This window comes from Hesperophylax consimilis, chromosome 18 (genome assembly GCF_061612785.1).
Source record: "Hesperophylax consimilis isolate HC1 chromosome 18, BYU_Hcon_1.0, whole genome shotgun sequence".
In the NCBI taxonomy this organism is placed as follows: Eukaryota; Metazoa; Arthropoda; class Insecta; order Trichoptera; family Limnephilidae; genus Hesperophylax; species Hesperophylax consimilis.
The window spans coordinates 30,971,074-30,993,078 of NC_142853.1; positions in this window are offsets into that span (position 1 = coordinate 30,971,074).

Genomic DNA, 22,005 nt, shown 5'->3' on the forward strand with positions numbered 1-22,005 from the left:
TAGTCTCTTCAAATTTGCCACACAGTAGGTGGGCAGACCCACTTGTAGTGAACTATGGCATAGGTGTTGGTTATCCAATGAATGATTCCCGGGGCGGCGGTACCCATACCCGCCTCCGAAATTGAAATTACTAAATAATGATATAATTTAAAAGAAAAAAATAAAAATAAAATGGAGTTTCTACAAAATTAAACTTGATAATAATAAATAAAAAATAGTCATCAATAAGTACACGTGTTTTAACACCCGACTGCTCGTGAACAGTTAACGGCTGTGTTAGTACAAATCACGGATATTATAACAAGTCACTGTAATTTTCGCAGAATTGTGGAATAATTCATTCTGGTTCTAATTAATATGTATTTGAGGATGTGGTTTGACGTAGGCGAGATTAGAACCGAGTTTTCTTTGTTATAGTTATGTTAAGAATCTTGAAATGATTATGTAAATAGGACAATATCTTCATTTTAAACCTATTTTCTTATTTTATATTTAGTGAAACATGTACAATTATTAAACCATTAAAAGGTTTTCAGTGATTTTTTTTTTAAGTTTTGTGAATATAAAAGGGAAAAGAGTTATACTAGCTTATGGGGATGGGATGGAGACAGGGAGGGAAAGGGGTGGATCTAGTTTGTGTTGAGTTATGTTATTTATTGATTTTAGTTTTGAAAATGTGTGGTGCTGTGTTAAATAAGTCGAATTCACTGTATGAAGTGTTAAATTGTGTGGTGCGGTGTTAAATACGAATTAAGTCGAATTCACTGTATGAAGTGTTAAAATGTTTGGTGCGGTGTTAAATAAGTGGAATTCACTGTATGAAGTGTTAAAATGTGTGATGCGGTGCTAAATAAGTCGAATTCACTGTATGAAGTGTTAAAATGTTTGGTGCGGTGTTAAATAAGTGGAATTCACTGTATGAAGTGTTAAAATGTGTGATGCGGTGTTAAATAAGTCGAATTCACTGTATGAAGTGTTAAAATGTTTGGTGCGGTGTTAAATAAGTGGAATTCACTGTATGAAGTGTTAAAATGTGTGATGCGGTGTTAAATAAGTCGAATTCACTGTATGAAGTGTTAAAATGTTTGGTGCGGTGTTAAATAAGTGGAATTCACTGTATGAAGTGTTAAATTGTGTGGTGCGGTGTTAAATAAGTCGAATTCACTGTATGAAGTGTTAAAATGTTTGGTGCGGTGTTAAATAAGTGGAATTCACTGTATGAAGTGTTAAATTGTGTTGTGCGGTGTTAAATAAGTCGAATTCACTGCATGAAGTATTAAAATGTGTGAAGCGCGATGAATTAATGGGATTTGTTTTTAAGTTAGTGTTACATCGAGGGACGATTCATGTGTGGTTTTGTCTGGTTTGTAAGATGGGAACTCTTAGTTGAATTCTTTGAAGTGGTTTTGGGCATTCTATCATAGGTGTGGCTATTTTTGTAAAAATAGAATGTCTACGACTTTCCACTGACGAAATCCTGAAAAATCTTCATAGCTGAGATGAGGACGATAGCCCCGAAAATTAAGGTATCGATTTTGCACTTTCTCAATCCTTTCTATTTGTGATATATACCTGGGATTTCGGAATTAAGATTGAGAGGAGTACTTCTCAGAACTGTGTACAAGATACAGCATTTTCACAGTATCTACGTAAAATCTTTGTAGGTTCTTAGTACAAAGCCACTTATTTTAGAAGCTTTTGCTACCATGGATTCGATATGGCGGTCAAAACGAAACTTCAGGTCTAACACTACTTCCAAATCACCGTTTAACGATGTTTTGCACGTTGTAATAGTTCGATTGGACAAATAATTGTTAAAATTGACAAATTTGACGGCATTTTGCACATGAGAAAGGACATATTTTTGAAAATATTGGGCGCATTGCAATCGCTCTACCGAACAAAGAATTAAACAGATAAGCAAATTTGAGTGGAATTTAAGTATACACAAATATTCATAAAAATCCATATAAAGTCAATAAATATCTCGTAATTTGGCATAAATTCACAATTCTCAAAGTTTCCCAAAATACCTAAAAATATTTTAAAACACCCCTGAGGTGATTTCCTCAAAATAATTTTCTCGTGCTGTGGAAATAATCCTAACATTATTATTATATAATAATTTCACGTAATTCTGCAAAGTTTCTCTACCCGGCAGCGGGTTTTTACCTACTAAGTTTAATTATAATGTCTTACCGCAGAGTGTTTATTTCATATTCATGATTATATAACGGTTTTTAAAACAATCAACCCCGATTATTGGCGGCTTTTAACGATCATTTGAGGACACATTAGCTAGTAATTTAAAACCGCAATGCATAATTATCATCAGAAAAATTAATAATATTATTTTATTGTGTTAGATTACTTTACATATTACGTGTATGAAATAATATAAACGAGGTTATATTTCGTTGTTTATAAAACTATATTTTTACATTAAGCATAATATATTTTTAAAACCTTAATTCTTCCTTCTCTCTTCAGACGTTCAGGCAGCATCATACATTTTTAATCCTTTACACATGAAGCAGTTCAGTGACTCTGTTTTTCTCATATACGGTAATCTAATTCTATTTTCCTTTTTGTTTCATATTTATTATGTAGGTATATTTTTATTGAAAACTATTTAATTCTTAAGGTATTCATAATTTTACGTATAAAAGAAATATATTTAGAGCACGAGTCACCTTTTTCCTTTGAATGCAAAACAGCTCTTCTCTCATTTGATTAATTTGTGCATATTTGCCTTTCCTCAGTAAAATACATTTCATGGCTCTGTTTTGAATAATTTCCAATTTGTTAAGGTTTCCTTCATTGGCCAAATATAATATCTTCGAGCAATAATCTAAATAATGAGCAATTATACTTTATTAAATGTGTCTAATTGAATCTAAAATTACATTAACTTTTGCAATATTGGTTATTCTGTGCTATACGTTTCATCCCTACTTCCATGTATTTATTTTGTTGGCATTGAGTTTCAAGATGTTTATTTTTGGCCATTTTGATATATTAATTACTAATATAATATATTTAGACAGAAACACATGTTTGTAATCACCAAATAAACAATTTACTTCATAAATATACTAGGGCTAGTAGTTACATAGAATAACTTTTGAAGAACCTATTTTCCCTCCTGCGTTTTGGTGTCATATATGACCGGGCATCCGTATTTTATAAAAGTATTTTTATCTTTTTTTCTATCATGCGAAGACATTCAATTTTTGACGTCAGAAAGAAAAATAATAATTCTTTCCAGTTTGTCTAAAATATTTATACTGGAATCCATTAATAAAATTCTAAAAATAGCCAAAATGAATAATTCATATTTCGCGCCGCTATCGTAAAAATCGGTTCAACATTAAAAAACATTTTTTATTATATGAACGAGATAAAAGTGAAGGTACAGTTTTCTTATAAATTCCCCAAATAAAACGAACTTGCTTTCGAAGTATCGAGTTCTCTCAATTTTTCTATGATTGGAGTAAAAAATTTAGTAAAAATGCGGGTAGCGTTTTTGATTACATTTCCACGTTTGATATTAAATATTTATTATTTAAAAATAGTAATGTTTATTTTGAATGCGTACATCGGAAAGATAATTTTATCTAATTTCTAAAACAAAATAAAAAATAAGATGTACTTATGAAAGTACTGAAGTGTTTTTAAGTTTTACGACATGTGTAAAAAACGATTTAGCTCAATGTGGCAATTTGTTTCAGAAACAATTTTTGTTAAAATGTAAAATGAATTCAATACAAAATATTATGTTGATGTTAAAAAAGGGAAGTTTATAATCACCAGGTCACAACCCCAGGTTTATTATTGGGGGATGAAAACTCTAATAAACCACGCAACGTTATAAAAAAGATTATCATGTTCAGATTTTCATATACCATACAAAGAGTAAAATATTTTACAACCCTCATTAGGTTCCTCGGGTGCATGTTTACGTATGAGGATCGCCTAGCTAGAGATTTACCGTTCGTCTATTTCCCATTCTCTAACCCTCGTTCCTCATTCATCCTCATTTGCTCCCCCGGGATCCGGGATGCTCTTTACTCTGTGGTTGAAACCTTCTAAGAAACATAAAGATTTTTTTTAAATATTAAGACAGATCTGGTACACATTTTTTACAATTTAAAAAAATCGTGACCGTGAGTTAAAAAACTATATTTGTTTAATTATATCAGGAAAAGGTGTTATTTTAAAACCTATCAGTATGCTATTCATTAGAGCTACTCGCATAGATATTTACGTTATTCTGAAGGTTGTAAAATAACTCCTAACGGTAACTACTTCCATGTACATAAAGGAAAAATATTTTCTTGTTTTATTTTATGATCTAAAAAAAATAGTACCTCTGAATTTTAATACTTGTACATATAAACTGATTATAGTTCTATATAGCCAATGAATTCACCTTTATTTTAACGTTAATCCTATATTTTTAGGATTTATAAAAAAAAAAGTAAATATACCAATTCCACCTGTCTAAAATGGCATATTATGGCGTGCGATCACTCAAGACGTTTTGCAAACTAGGAATAATATGCCGCTCGAGTGGAAGTAATTGATATTGTTAAATTAATTTGTCTGGATAGCAGAAAGGCGAATCACCTCATCCTTTAGATTGTTAGGTTACTCGGTTAGTAAAGGGTAAAGATTAATGTCACGATACCGTCATATATTTTAAAAATTATTTATTTGTTTGAAGCATTTAATAATATTGTGGATCTTATCGCACTATTCCTGACTATTCAAAATATAAATTGGTTGTGACTCTGTTCATAACTTTGGTTCAATTTACTCTAGAACTTTTGCTCTGAATTTAAGATTGATAATTTTTAAATTTGGAAGTGTTTGTTTGGAGAATCAAAGTAAATTAAAGTTAAATTTGGAAGTGTTTGTTTGGAGAAGTCAAGCTATTAAACACCTACCTATAATATTTTATTTTGAAGAGTAAATAATTTTAATGTTCATTTTCAAAATTGGAACTGATTTGTCGAGAAATCAGACAAACCTCATTTGGATGAGACGTAAAGCGGAACAATTGGTTCCATTGATTTTACCCCAAAAATCACCAATGCTGTTAACGCCGAACGACTGGAAACTATACTGAATCCGGCCCCCATGCAATGTCACTCGTGTGATTATAGTGGAATATGTTTCGATGATATATTAATACGCATCCCGTGATTTTCACAGTCTGTGCTGGTTTATATTATAAAATTCATTCGATGATGCCACCTGTTGATGGTTTGTCACATATTCGAGGTATACTAGTCGAGTCATACAGCCGGTCATTTGGTAATGCAAGGATTCTTTGTTCATCACCAAAATTACGCAGATGATCAAAATAATAAGTGACCTAAGCACATGAATACACAAAAAAGGTTAGTGAAGTCCTGTTTACTGAATACAAATCGGAAAATAAATTAGGTCATATTTTAGAAATCCGTTTTATTAAACGAAAATTTTTTAAGGCTGCGCGGAGAAAAATGAGTATGGCTAATTTAATCAAAATCTCTTCAAATTATTGGTAATCCGGTAAAAACGGGATTACAGGCATTTGTCTTGATATATAAAAATCCTAATATTTTCATATTTCATCATTACATATATGTAATGATGAAATATGAAAATATTAGGATTTTTATGAACACGTGTTCCGACATCGTGATAATCTAAGTGTGTTGCGTTTTCTTTTTTTCCTGACTGTTTTATGAAATGTCTTCGTGTTGACCAGTTTTTTTAATTTTGTTTTGAAAGCAATATTGATTATTTTGTGTTTCAATTACGACCGGAATAATACAGGGTTTTCAAATAAGAGCAGTGTTATTTTGAATAGCTCGTTATTTCGGTAGATGTTACTTTTGAAGCTGTCATTTTTTGACATTTGACAAGTAGCAACTATTTTTGTTGTTTGTTTTTGGGGTGTTATGCCGTGTTGCGCTAACTCCTTCTTTAGCCGACGTTTCGGACAGCGTTGCAGTGTCCATCATCAGGGCAGATCCGGTAGATCCGAAGATGTGTAGATGTAGATCCAAAAACAAACAACAAAAATGCTTTTGGCCGTGAGAATCAAAAAAGTAGCAACTAAGTCATTAATAAAAATGGAACGATACACGCTTCAACAACGCATTGAAATTATTCAAATTCACTGGAGTGAATCAAATGCAAATCATCTTGAGTGATGAGGCCCATTTCCACCTCGGTGGCTTCGTTAACAAGCAAAATTGTCGCATCTGGGGCTCGGAAAACCCAAGAGTTATTGTTGAAAAGCCTCTTTATCTTCAACGTGTGACTGTTTGGTTTACGGTTTATGGTCCGGCGGAGTCTTTGGACCTTACTTTTTCGAAAATGAGGCTGGAGCAACAGTTACGGTGAATGGATAGCTATTTACTTTCAACAAGACGGTTAACTTTAACGTTTACTTTCAACAAGACGGTTAACTTTAACGTTTACTTTCAACAAGACGGCGCTACGTGCCACACAAGCAACGAAACCATTGATCTTTTACGATTGAATATCAAAATAACACCTCTTATTGTAAAACCCTGTATTATATAATTGTAGTCCTAAGTAGTTGTCAGGGTCGGCCCTGAGGCAAACGGTGCGGTGCCTGGCGGTAATAAGAACCTTAAGAAGGCTGTGTAGTGTATTATAAGCTTGTTGGTTCCTTGGCGTTTTGGGAATTTGGCGCCCGGATTGGATTGCTCTACGGGGCTGGCCCTGGTAGCGCTGTAACCATCTTTAAGGCGAAACTTAATGCTACCCAAATAATAATAATAATAACAAATTTATTTCACATAAAAATCATACAATAAAACATGCGGAAACTTTAGCCAACTAGGAATGGATCCTGTTTTAGGCCAGTCAAATTGACAAGTTTAGTTCATATTATAATTTAGTACTTAATATAAAACAAAACCGGTAAAGTAAATAACAGCCAGATAGTAGTAATAAAAAGACAGATCACCACAGGAGTTGTAAGGTAGAAAAAATGGGAAGGGTAGTTTATAAGTTTATAATATAGTTGGATGATTAGAAAATAATCGATAGCATTGATAAATAATGTACAGATTAATACAGAAGTGACAATTGTGTTCAGAGGTGATAAATATGTGTTTTTGTATTGTATGGACTTTAAAAAATTATGTATCAGTGTTTTACAATATGTTATGTTACAATAATGTACATATATATTTTTTATAATTTTTTATAATGAGATTATCTATTGATCAACAAATCTTCACTTTTTACCCTCCCTAAATCAAGGAGCCAGTCGTTGATCAATTTGCGCAAAACATTTGTACTTTATGTTTTCCAAGCATTAAGAATGATATTAAATAATTTAGGTCCTAAGTATGAGAATTGCCGTTGCCCAAGGGCCGTCGTGGTTTTTATTGGGACTATTGGATTATTCCTTGAAAGTCGGTTGTCGTGAAGGTGGTCGATGGAAGGAATAATAACCCTAAAAACAACATAATATACCTAGTAATATTTTAATCTGCCTATTTAGATACAAGAGACAACATTACATGAAAGAAACTTGATACCTGCGATTCAAGACATCACCTACTTCTCCATCATAAAGGATTAAAAGTGACAACTTCACAATGTACGGTATTATATTATTCCCCTTTGTTGTTGAACGAATTACCAAGAAGACCACTTCAACATAATAAAGATATCAAGTTTCATGTTTTCTTTCTTCGAAATTACTAGAATGATAATTTGTTCCGGACGAATTGAAATATTTAACGCATCAAAAAATTTCATTTCATATTTCTTGTACACTAGACAAAATAATAAACTGTACACAATTTCAGTAAAGACTGAAAGTGGTAAAAGAAATATAGACCACGAAGATCAAACACATACAATTTCTTTCCCGATAGCTTGACAAAAGTAAATATAATTAATATATTTAGGGTAAAACTGTATGGTTGCTGTACACTTAAGTTAGGTTAGGTCAATAATATTAAGATTATTTTGTTAATGTGTATTTTTAAGTTAAGTAAGTGAAATATGTATAAAAAATGCGTACTCGTATTAAACATTTAAAATACTTCAACTTAAGGGACGATAACGAGTACAGGATTAAACCGCAACCGCAGACCTACTAAATGTCATAAATAATAAAAAATATTTATAATAATAATTATTATTAACACAAAACATCTTTCCTCGGAAAATTGTGTCACGATTGTAATCTTTGACGGCCCCTGTGGTCGAGGGGTAACTACGAATCTGGAGGGCGCGGGTTCAAATTCCGGCGTGCGCAAGTAAATTTTATGTTATTAATGAGTGAAAGATACTCGCAGTATCACCCTGGTGAAAGACCACCATTCAGAATCGAAAATTTTATTGAAATGGCTTTAGCCGTGTTTGGTGACTAAATCTGAATAGATCCTTCAATTGGGGACCTCCCGTCACCGGCCCCAGACGATTTGGAGTAGTTGGGTAGTTTGGTGATAAGATCTGAATATCCAGGTACTTGCGACCTTTCTCTCTCCCATTTCCTTCCCCTCCCCACATTCAGCCTCATTAAATACTCCGGTCGGGGATGACAAAGTCTCACTGGCTCTGGACTGTTGAGAGCAGTTGGTACCTAGTACTTACATACTCGTTTTTTGTGTATTAGCTTAGGAATAAAATTATAGAAATTTAACCTAAACTTGGACCAACGAAAAAATCAAGCGAAATGGTCACGGCACCACAAAGCAATGCTTAATGGCGTATCATTTATAATATTGTTGCAACAGGATCCTAAACCGCATTCCCCGGAACCAATTTCAGATACAGTTAGACCACCAGACTACCAGACCACCATACATAGATACGGCCATATGAAAAGGATAAGGCATTTAAATCCTTTTATTACAACTATGTTTTCTAACTGTAGATACATCAAATTAAAAATAATTAAGGATCAACTTTTTCTTTTAGTTATTTGAAGGTCATACTCATCAATTTAATATGCCATTGAAGAAAAATACTAATAAATGTAAAACGAAAACATGAAACAGAACGATACACAGAAGATAAAAAGATTACGGCCACAAATAGGAATCGAACGCCTATCGAATAAGACGCCTGTTCCGGTAAAACAGATTAAGACAGAGATTCTGGGGTCGATTAGTAGTTTTGACAGTTATATTTTTATTTTATGTGTCTTGTTCTGTTTCATGTTTCGTTAAGATTCTCAATAAAATAATTTATCTTACCACAATATGAAACTGGAAGTCTGATTAGGACATTGCCAAGGGTTCGATACATGAAATCCAATAAAAATAATGTGGAATGAATATATCAGTTGACAGTAAAAAGTTGTATGCTAAAGGAAGCGAGGCGAGGATAGGAATACTAATATACTAATCCTCATATTTTAAGTGAGCGTGAATATGGCAAGAGAAGAACAATAGTAAATAAGTTCAAATTATTTGTTATCCGGTTAAAAACGGGATTGCAGGCTATTTCCTGTTAAATTTTTAGAATGTAACTAATATATCGGAGCACGTGTTATGCACCCGCACCATGACTTGATAATATATAGGTAATGACGAATTGCAAAAATATTATAATTTTTATAAACACGTATTCCGACATCGCGATATTATATTCCTCTTCTACTAAAAGTTTAACAGGAAACCTATCAATTCGTTAAGAGCTTGATTATTAACAATAATTATCAGTAGTCACATCAAGTATCAACAACAATTATCAGCAGTAACATCAAGTATCGAAAACAATTATCTGCAGTAACATCCAGTATCAACAACAATTATCAGCAGTAACATCCAGTATCAACAAAAATTATCGACTTGACCACGTGATTTTTCAAAATCCGTGGCGCGCCAAGGCCTGTACTGCAATTGGTCTTTCAGGAGAATATGTATAAGATGAGACCAGCAGTTAAAACCCCGTTACGCTGGTTTTTGATGCTAGGCCCTGCGGGCGGCACTTGGTTGACCTTCGCCCAGTTTAAGTGATGCTAACAACAGTTTCATTCAATAGGTAGATATTAGGTCAATGGGTAGATACATATTAGTAAGAAATTCTGTAGAAGTCAGAGCGCGGACAGTGAGAGGAACACCCTTCACCCCAACATAAATCTCGCCAATGAGAAAAATGTTTTCTTTCCCATTTCCAATGTCCAATAAGACATTTACTTTTGGTCGCAGGTAAATTTTGCAACGTTATTTCAGTATTAAATCGGGTCTTAATTTTCAAGTATTAATTTTTTGGGTCCGGTCGCCTGCAAACTGAAGTGAATCTTACGGTCGGTTAAAATTGAGGGACAAAGTGGTCGTTTTTTGCCTGCAGACACCGGATATAATTTTTTTGCGTGAAGGCTTTGCAAAATTTACCCTAAACATACGATTTAAATAGGAACATACGATTTAAATTGCATGAACAAGTCAAGCAAATGTTTGTTTAAAATAAGGAAGGATTACCTTTCTATAAATGCGGATAAAGGAGAATATTTTAGGAAAAAGACATTTTAAAGAAGCGTTCCATCCTATCTGCTACCTAAGACCAAATAGTAAGTTAGTTAAGACGATGTACCACCTCGTTTAACATTTGGAATCGGGCAGGAAACAATAACACTCCTTATGTAGATGGCGATAAGATTTAAATTCCCGCTTCACACCAGCCGCTCGTTTTGATTTATACATGAAAAAACTCGTCAAAAGTGTGTTATATTTTATTCTGCGAATTTCAGGCACAAATATTTGATTTTTTACAAAGAAATTTATTTGCAATATTATACAATAAAACCGTAATTGCAAATTGTTCCGTAAGTAGGATATTTTGAACTTTAAAGCAGTTTTTATAAGCCTTATACTATATTTTTTCTGGCCTTCTTTTTCAAATACTAAGATATGTTATGCTCGCAGTATTTAATTACAGCGTCGAAATATTTCTAGTTCATCAAATTTTCAAACCACAATCACTTACTTGACTTTGAAATACTTTGCCTTCAATACTAGTATTACAAGTGTTTATTAGATAAAGTTTAAGGAAAACAAAATGTGATTTGATGAGGAACATCCTGCGTGAAAGACATCCCAGAACGATACAGTAATTCTAGAACAATTTCCTATACTTACGACGCCAATTATTTTGAGCGGTATGATCTAAATTGATTTAAATGACGATGTCGAGCATCCGGTAAAAGCTACAGCTAGAATAACTTAATTATTTGTGAGATTTATTGTTCCTTTAAGATTACTTTCTTCCTTCCAGACATGTAGGACACCATCCGTAACCAATTAAAAAAATAACAGTTTGATTTTGAAATGAGAAGATGCTTAGTTCCTACTGGGAAGTAATTTATCCAATTCCTACGTATCCTTGGAAAAGTACTTGAAATTTGAAATGATGACAAGAAAATAGTGCAAATTCGAGTGCATTTGTTTTAAAAACAGAAGTAGGATTGGGACTACCTTGAAAGCAAGTTGTTAGTGTTTTTCGTGTATATTATATATAATCTCGTTGAAGTAAAAAAAAGGATATTAATTGTCTTGGACTTCCAAGACAGTAAAATGCTTATTATCGTTTTAAGTATTAATTTTGCGGCGATAATTACCTCGAGGTATCGCAGTGGAACTCACTATATTGTGATTGTGTTGTGTGCACTCGCGCAGAGATAAATTGTTAAGTCATTGGTTATCCTGTTTACCTTCATTCCATACATTTCTAAACCCTACACATACTATCACCCAATTCCAGCAAACACCAACTAATTTTGTCTGGGTTTAAATTACAGTTTCGGATGTTACAATAAAAAAGGTATAAATGATATTAATTTGTCATAATCCCCACAATACCACAAATTGCAGCTTCGTGTGAAAAACGAGATAAAAAGTTCTTCCGAAACGACAGACAGATCAGTATTAAACGAGACTCACACGTGTGCAGCATCCCTCTAATAAGTCTAATGATAAGAAGAAAAAATACAGGGGCATTGACTCCTAACAGCACGTTTTTGTAACTGGAATAAAATTGTTTTGTTTTCAATGAAGAAAATATTCGTGCATCATGCGACGATGTTTTCGAAAGGTTAATTAATAATAAACATATTTCAATTAAGATTATTATCAGACTTTTTACAAAATTACCGTAATTATTTATGGATGGATTCTTTTTCTACAATCATCTTTGTACGAAACGTGGAATCATTTTTCAAGACACATGACATTTTACAAATGTTGAAAGAGATCGTGAAAAAAAATGCTGAAAGAAATCGTCAAAGTTACGCACTACAAAAAGCATTCAAAAATTGCTAATGCATGGAGAAAAATTATCTTGTTCAAAAAATGAGAGCATTTTCTGATAAAATATTATTAGTCATTCAGAATATATTGAACATACATGTTTTTTACCTTATAAATTTTATGACTGTATGCGACAATATCAGTATATGTATGAACACATGTTCCGCCGTCCTTATAAAACGTTCGCTTTTAACCGATACTTTGTTAGGAACTCTATCAATTCATAAGTTAACGCCTGCAGTCCTGTTTTTAACGGTAAACCGAACAATTTGAATAGATTTTTAATATATTAACGGTATTTTTTATCAGTAAGTATTCTTCGTACATGGGCTTCCTAGGATACTGATACAATCTATGGAACCAATTTCAATGGGATAAATATTACCACCCAATTTCAATGGAATAAATATTACCACATAAATGCACCACCATTATTGGTTGTAAACGAGCGTATTACAAACCTATTTTGCTGTACATTAAGACGATTTTTTCTTTGTTTTTTTATTAAAAAAACAGTATTTTATAATTCCTATTTGTGTCAAAATTGATATGTTATCGGTGGGTGAATAATGAAAATCTGATCATTACAGAAAACAAATGTTTTGAGAACCACAAAAAGCAACATTTTTTTATAAAACTCGACAAAGTCTCCAAAACTTGCTGGGTTTTAGATATTTGCTGTGGTACTGTTTTATAATTATTGTAGAAATAGAGGTTTGTGCACGGAGAAAAATTAGTACGGCTTTCATGATCAAGATACTGATAAAAATGTGACTGCATGATAAAATTTAAAATAAAATATTAGTCATTCAGAATATATCGAGTGCACGCAGTTATTTCCGTATCCATATCAGTATTTGTATGAACACGTGTTCCGCCGTCCTCAAAAAACATTTGCTTTGGACTAATACTTGGTTAGGAAATCTTTGAATTAATTCGTTGTAGGCCCGCAGTCTTTCCCGCATTTTTAACAGGAAAACGAATAATATCAACAAGTTTTCTCTGTGCACGTAGGCATGGACGGTGGATATTAAGCTAGGAAATTCGCAATTCATTGTGTATCTTTAAATGCATCTAAAGCATTTATCGAGAGATTCTTGCTCTATTTCAAACGAGTCGTGTTTTCTTAAATTTTCTCTTAATTATTATCTTTTTTTAATATAAGCACGCTCTGTCTAAAATTCGTATTTACACATTTCCTATTCAAATCTTCTTTTAACGCTTACTAGGGGGCCTTAAAGTGTGTTAAATTACGATAGAAGTTTGTCTAATTGTTTTATATTTTTATGGGAATTTTTTGCAGAAACGCATTAGAGAAAACAGCAACTGAGTTATTGTGATTAAGATACCATATTAGAGCAATTATCAATGAACCCGAATAGAGTTAAGCTGAAATAAAGCAGGGTAATGGACAAACTTCAATTTACAGAGAACGTGGGAGGCTGATACCAATGGACACCATTGATTAGAACTCCTACACGAACAGGATACCTACAAACAAATGTTATTTTTTCATACCCTCGTTAAATAATCTTAATTCTGAATACTAAAAATAATTATACTAAAGTGCTGTTTGTATTCATAGATTATATTCATATTTAGATGAGCATGAATCAAATCAAATGAACAAAATAGGTTCTGCTTTTTTACCTCCAACTGACCTCCAACTCTCCCATCGGGTCTACGTGCACTGCTTATCGCGTTCTAATAGCGGAATAAGTTTCGACGAGATATTAGTATGCAGTAGCGCCTCTAATTGTAGCGACAAGAGTTTTTATTTGTTTAGATAACATAATACATGGTATATAAAAGTTTGCATTAAAGTGTATCTATTATGTACGAAGAGAGAGAAAGAGAATTTTTTTTTTTAAAAGTTTTAAGTTCACAGCAGTTGGGGAGGAAGGTTCAATCCCCAGTCAAACCCAAAAAAAAAATCAACAAATTTTTTAAATATTCTAATTTTATTAATATTGTAGTAAAAAAACTTTATTTATTTTACTTTAAAAAAAATTGTATTGATTATCATAACTAAAGCTAAGCCAAGTTATTTTTGTTTGATTTAATAGGGCATTATACAGTTTAAAAGGTGTATCAAGCTGCATAAAATGTAAGTAAAAACATTCCCTAAGTTACACAATTAATGATTTTTAAGTTCCTCTAGTATTTAGTTAATTAAGTATTATGAAAGCTATTTCGTCATTCTAATCCATTATTAAAGTTATAATTGTTTTTCAGTTTAATTTAAATAAATAGGCCCGTAAATTTATTGTATATTGTACCCGGCTTTGGTGGGAGCTATTGTTAGGGTACGTATACATTTGCGAAACGAAAAGCGAACCGTACCACGAATTAGGGGAAAGGAACGAATCAACTATACAAGGACAAAATCCTCAAATCTACTAATCATTCCAAAATTAAATATATCTTTCTGCCAGAAGAACCACTATTTCCATGCTATAAAATTATATAATGCCCTTCCTATTGAAATTAAATACACCATGGATATAGAAAAGTTTAAAAAAGACATCAAATTATGGCTAACCAAACAAGATGAGGAAATCATAAAAATTATGAAGTAACCCCAACGCAACCTGCAGACAATAAACATAAATACTTTTTGCTTAATTTATTTTATATTTTGTGGGAACCAACAAATTAGAAGATGAGGAAATCATGATCAACACAAATACAACAACCTACAGTCCGCCTCGGAACAGGAATACCTAGTGAGGAGGACTGAGAACAAACTACATCACTTTATATCTTTATGTTACTTAATATTGTATCTTTTTTACATTACTTTATATTGCCGTTAAACAAAAAAAATAAAAAAAAAAACTGCAAGCGGCGTTTCGCGCCATTTGCGGTTGCTTCGTTTCTTTTCCATAAATTGAGGTTCAGTTCGGCAGTTCGGCTCGCGGATGTATACGTAGAATTAGGAGATAGACATTTACCGTCGCGGATTTTTCTATAGGCTTTTTAAGATATATAATTCCGTAGTACATTATTTTGATGTATCTCATAAGGTTGAAGGTTTAATTTAAGCGCCCGAAAGTATTTTTTTACGACTTGATCACAAAACATCTACTTTTCTCTACTTTCTTCAAATATAATACGCTTGTTTTATGCTTATAAACCTTTAAGAAAAAAATCTCTAAATGATAGTGAAAAAACTATCTAAATCCCTTCTTAGTTTAGAAGAATTAAGCGCACAAACAGACGCAGAAAGCGACTCTATTTTATAATATTTAGTTATTATATACAGGTCCTCTAAACTTATTAATAAGGTTATTGTTTCACTGAGACTCAATAATAATTAATAACATTTCTAAAAAATGCAGTTTTGTAACTGTTTAATAATTAAACAATTTGGGACTATTCAATATCACAAGGTCCTGTCTAATATTGTAATCTCCTTTGAACCTCACTTTCCTTTAAAGTCTTACCTTCTATGAAGAAAGAAGAACAAGTCGTTGAAAAACTACCTACTCATAATTCGCACTCTCGTTGTCGTTTGTTCATCTTATAATTGGCCACTAAACAAGGTAAATTGAATCCCCAATTTCAATGTCGTCGTGTGGTAAAATTAAAAATAGTCGTGTCATGGAAATGTAACATTAATTGTGTTTATGAGGTGTACATCTAACAATTTAAAAAGTGATACGAATGTGCGTGATCTTCACCAGATAGCATCAGCAAATAAGGTTAGACTTTCCATCTCTCCTAGTTTTCCCTGTTTGACCGCCACCAGGGCGTAAACAGTAACTTTTCACCACAAGCTCGCGTCCTTCTCATAACTTAACTTACGAATAATATACCTTTACTTAGTTTATGGCATACAGGGGTGGAGTTCTTACCCAAGATTACTCCCACGGCGGTGTTTACATAGTATAATCATCCCAACAAACAGATTTGTTATGATTATTAAAATTAATCAACCGTGTATGAAAGATTTAATAGCAAATCCGTTGTTAAAGCATATATAATATATTAAATAAAATGCGTAAGTTATCTACAATGTACACAAACATTCATATTTAGAAGGATAGATTAAAAAAAGGTTAAAGAAGTTATAAAAAATTGCAACTACAGTTAGTAAATAGTTCCGTTCAATTTATTTGGATTAACTTATTGAAGCTACTAAACCTAATTGTAATATTTAATGAATTAATACATTTTTTTACATCAAACAGATTGAGACACAGAAAATATAAATAACGGTTGCAAATGGAGTCGAACCAGAACCTCTAGTTTTACCGGTATTGGCGTCTCTACCAATTGATCTATGGAGATCGTGTTAAATTCAGTAATTTGTGTCGATCCGTATTTTAATTTAAGAAACTAATTAACTAACCATCACGCCGTTTCCTAGCAGGGGTAGGCAGAGAGAAGGGATCGCCAAACAACTCGGTCTTGGCACTAACTCCTTGCCTCATTCACATTCATACATCGTCTCATACATACTCTTCTATTATTCTGACTCTTGACATGACCCGACTAGAGTATATGATTCACTTGATCATGCCATGTCTTCATCGGGCGTCCCTGACTTCTGCTACCATTCACATTTGCATCGTATATTCTCCGTACACTCCTTTCTTCGCACATTCACTCTAAATGATCAAACATTGTAAGCGTCTCTTTCTTGATCTAACCTATTACGCTTATATCAGCCTTGCACTATTTGCAGATCTCCACATTTCTCACACGATCATACATAGTTTTACCACAAATACACCTCAGTGATCTAATTACTACAGCATTTAGTCTACTTTCAATAAATTCCCCCCTTTTGAGCTCGTATAAGTAGTTAAGTTGGTTGTTACACGTAGACAAGTTAACAGGCCTTACCAATAAAACATCAATTTAAGAATGTTTTATCGATTTGCTTTGATAACATATCATGATAATACAAATAATTAACGTAGTAATGAAAAAATAACTAGATTTTCATGAACACGTGTTCCGAGATCATGATAATATATAAGTAATTTACCAAAAGTTAAACAGGAATCCTGTTAATTTATTAAAGCCTGCAATCCATTTTGATTCATTTTATCAATATTTTGAAGAGATTTTTAAGAAATATGCAAGTCATTTTTCTCCTTGTACATAAATCAAAATTTTCCAAATTCTTCGAAAATACGGAAAAACAAGATGCAAACAACAAGAAAATAACAAGTGAAAGAAACGGACAAGCACAAAAAATCTTGGAAAGTATGTCTAATTTTATACACGCTTGAATGTTTGTGTTCAAAACCAAAACAAAAACACTTTATGTACCAAAAAATCACGATTTTCTTTTCTTGTTAACACGCACATGAAATTAAATATTAATTATTTTTAATTTAATATCTGGTTCTTTTTGCAGCAACATAAACTGAATTCTGGGTGAACTTCGCACGTCATGAATTTCGCACTTTCCGATATTAATTTCAGATGAATTGAAGCCTTGAAATACTCACAAATAGGAAAAAATTTATGAAATTGTTCAAAGGATAATTTTTTTCAGTGAAACCATTTACTTAATTTGTAAAATAGCTTACGAAAAAATAATATTAGGTTTCTGGGAATAATTAAATGTTAAGCGAGTTTAAAACAAAGCTGAAAAATCGCTGTTGCGATTTAAGAACCGCAAAGTTTGCTATAAAATTAACTTTCATTATCAACAAGTAGCATCGTATACCAACATTTACTTCGAAATGGCTAAATTAAAGTTTGTTTGCATTGGAAAACTGTTAAAAGTAAGTAAATGTATTTTTAAATGATAAAAACCTTAAATATTTTAAAAGTGTTAATGTAAATTTAAACTATGTACTAAGATAAAATATTTAAAAAATAAAAGGCCTTACCCCTGTCACATTTTTATATTCAAACTTTTTTTTAAACTTAACTGAACTAAAACGAAACTGTAATGTAAAGCGAAATAAATTATAAACTGAACTGTCAACTCACTTCACGGCTTACACGATAAATTCATCTGGTTTTCGTTTTGGTACAAAAGTTCTCGAAACAAATTTCAACTCAACGTTCCGCGGAGCTTTCAGTAGCGGAGTTCATACATCTGAGAACACAACCAACCCCGCCGCGCGAGGAAAGCAGACTGAAGCGAACTGAAGTGTTCACATTTCTACAGGAATTTCTTTTGAATTTCGAACGCTTTCATGCGTTCATAGATCCTGGCGCGCTAAGAAATTTGATACAAGGAGTAAAAAGGGAATAACTTTTAATATTAAGGTTTCATTAATCCAAAGAAATGGAATATAACCTTTTTACGTGATTCCCGGAAAACCTATTGTTTCCGAATAAACTAGCGATTTAGAGAGATTATTGGTTTCACACATGGATTTATATTTCATACAAGTCAAGAAACTGGTATATTTTATGGATGGGTTGTTTTTCACTTTAAAAGAGCATTTTTTACGTTTGCGTTTACGGGAAGAATTTTAGTGTCGACAGGTCCTGCTTTTATAATTTGTATTTGAATACCGTACAAGAGACTCAACTGCTCACAGTTGTCTAGAGCCAGTGGGACTATGACATTCCTAAATAGGGAATATTGTGGGGCAGCAGGGAGTGGGGAAAAGAAGAAGACCGAAAAGAAGAAGTTTTGGAACAAATAATAATAATCATGTGTTTTATTAGCTTCCTTTTTTATAACAAAGAGAGTTAATAATATCGTCACTGGGATCTCCCGTGCTGAGGATTTTATTGACGTATTATTAAAATTTCGTAGTATGGATAGTATGAAGTAATTATAAATATATTAAATATTGTTTTTTCCTGAAATAATTATTAACTTATTTTATGGTGTTTTTTTTTGTTGAGATAAGAGGTCTCAGTTTCAGTCTGCAATTGGACCCTGAGATCTAGTTTTTTCTAATATAAGTAAATAATAAGTATTTAAAATTAAATAAATTTGTATTTATTATTTTTTGATGATAAACTAATGTTTATAAGACAAGGTTTTATGCAACAATTAGTCGCCTGAAATATCAATACAAATTGAAAATATCTCCCGAGTAAAAATAAATGCCGCCAACGGGAATTGAACCCTTGCCTTCTGATGTCCGGTCAGGTGCTCTGAAACCACTGAGCTATGTTGGCTTATTTCCAACCCGCCAAATAAGTCAACATGTACTAGTACCTCAATCAACAATTACCGCTTATTATATTTTTTCCACCTGTAAACAATTAACTTAATTTTAGTAGGAAAGGCTTTGTTAGTTCTAAATTTCTCACTAGATGGTGTCGAGACATATTATATCTTAATTAATTGGTTATAATTATTTTTTTGTATTTATGAACGGAAAAGATAATTTAAAAAAATAGAGTTTTTTAATTGACACGATGTTAAGTTAGTTGAAGATTTTATCAGTGATAGTTCTCACAGGGACGTTCAGAATAATTTTCATTATTACTTCTGGGTTTTAATGACTGATTTTAGGATATTGTCATATACTATTCCTGTATTCCTATAATTGGGTTAGGCGCCATGTGCATAGTATCAAATAGAAATAGGTTCGACATCGGTTATCATGAGTAAATAAAATAGCTCAAAAGTGCATTTCGTAGATAGTAGTCAGTAGTAGTTTTTTTATTTTTTTTATAGTGAATACCTCACAAGAGTCCCAACTGCTCCTGTCTGGAGCCAGTGAGACTATGGCATCCCCAATTGGGGGATGTTGTGAGGCTGAAGGTAAGTGGGGAAGGGAAAGAGGAAGGTGGGGAAGAACCTGGCTATTCAGATCTAGTCACTAAACACGGCTAAAGCCATTTGGAGCAACGTTTCAATTCTGAATGGTGGTCTTACACCAGGGCGATACTGGGAGTATCTTCCACTTTGGAACGTGCCGCAAATATACTATATATTATTTTAATTAATTTATTGTGAAATAACACAAATTAATCAAATAAAATTTATTTGCGCACGCCGGGTTCGAACCCGCGACCTTCGGAATGGCAGTCCAATGCGTTACCACTGGACTATGCCGGCCGTCAAAGATAAATATCAATATCAGTAAATATTTAACTCGATAAGCATTTTTTAAACATTAACCAATCATTGAGTAAATGAGTTTAACAAGGTTATTTTGATTTAATGATAAAAATAATTTAACCTAACGACAAACAAAAATAAATTTGTCTTAAATATATCACGCGCAATATTTTGCAATACGCACTTTGTAAGAGTTAAAAAAACACACACAGCTCTTAAAATATCAATAACTTATAACGCTATTATTTTAAGTTCATTCTTTTTTACGGACGTTTACTTCATTTTTTAACAGTTTTGTATCCACCATAGATATGGTGATGCTACCTAATACCATTTGAAAATTCCAGACTTAAAAACTTGTACAAGTTTTATGACCTACTTATACAATAAATGTTTTAGAAATTCTTTAAAATAAAGTGCTAAAAAAACATAACTGTTTAACCTCTGACGGATCCACTTTAATTGGCTAGACGACTGTCAAATTAATTATAGATAAATAAATGCTCCATTACAAATTAAATTACATTTAAAAAATAATTATAAAATTAAATTGCTTTGTGGCACCGCTTTGAATTAACTAATTATACCCTTCGTACTACTAATTAGATTCTTACACGCCCGTTCAATGTTGGTCTTAAGACAGTTTTAATCATACAAACGCAATGGTAATCAGTCCAGTATTTCATTGTTTTTACCTTACGTTTAATATTTACATCACGTTTTTTAGTAAGGCTTTTAGTTTTAACCACTGTTTTTAATAATATATATTATATCACAGCACGTTTCGTAATTAATGGTACCTTATTTGTGTACAACGTAGACTAAATAAAAATGACTAACAAATATAGAAATAGTTACAAATTTAAAAATAAGTGGTGGGAGAGGATTAAAGGGAGGGGGTAACATTGAATTTGTAACATGTCAACTTATGTATAGTATTAGAAACAGTGGTTAATTTAGTTATTATTCAACAAAAAATATTAATTTATCTCCTTTGTATAAAATATTGAAAACCACGAATTGACGCGAATGATAAAAATTAATAAAACAGAAATAAAATTTGATAACAATATTATTAACAATTTTGTATAAGCACTGGTTTGATTCCATTCATTTGTATATAGTCATCAAATTGTTTTCCAATTCTTTGCTTGTTTACAAGAGCTGTGAGAGTTTTTTTTTATATTAACTCCACACAGGAGGCCCTGAAGAAAATAATTTCCCTCAGGGCCTATGTCATCTTTAGGGATGCTGTGTGGAGGGTCTTTTTGTGGAGAGGAAGGAGTGAACATGGGTCTTGAAGAGACCCATGTTGTAGGAGGGAGGAAACACAGAGGCCGGCAGTTCGTTCCACAGCCGAGCTGTTGAACTTAAGAACGAATCGTAGAAGCGACCCGTTCTCATGTGACAAATGTCAACTGTGTACAAATGTTGGGCGCGCGTTTGGCGTGTATCCCGACTACGCACCGGTGCCGAAGGGATCAATGACGCTAGTTCCTCAGAGCATCTTCCATTGTAATACCGATAGAACAAGAACAGCATACCTACTTGACGCCTGTGCTCTAAAGATTGCAGTCCGTTTGTTAAGATTGGGGAATCTATCAAACGGACCGCCCGTTTTTGCACAGAGTCAAGGGTTTTTTTCAGGTATTTAGGGGCTCCGGACCAGATATGGCTGCCAAATTCGACAGTAGGGCGCACTTGCGATTT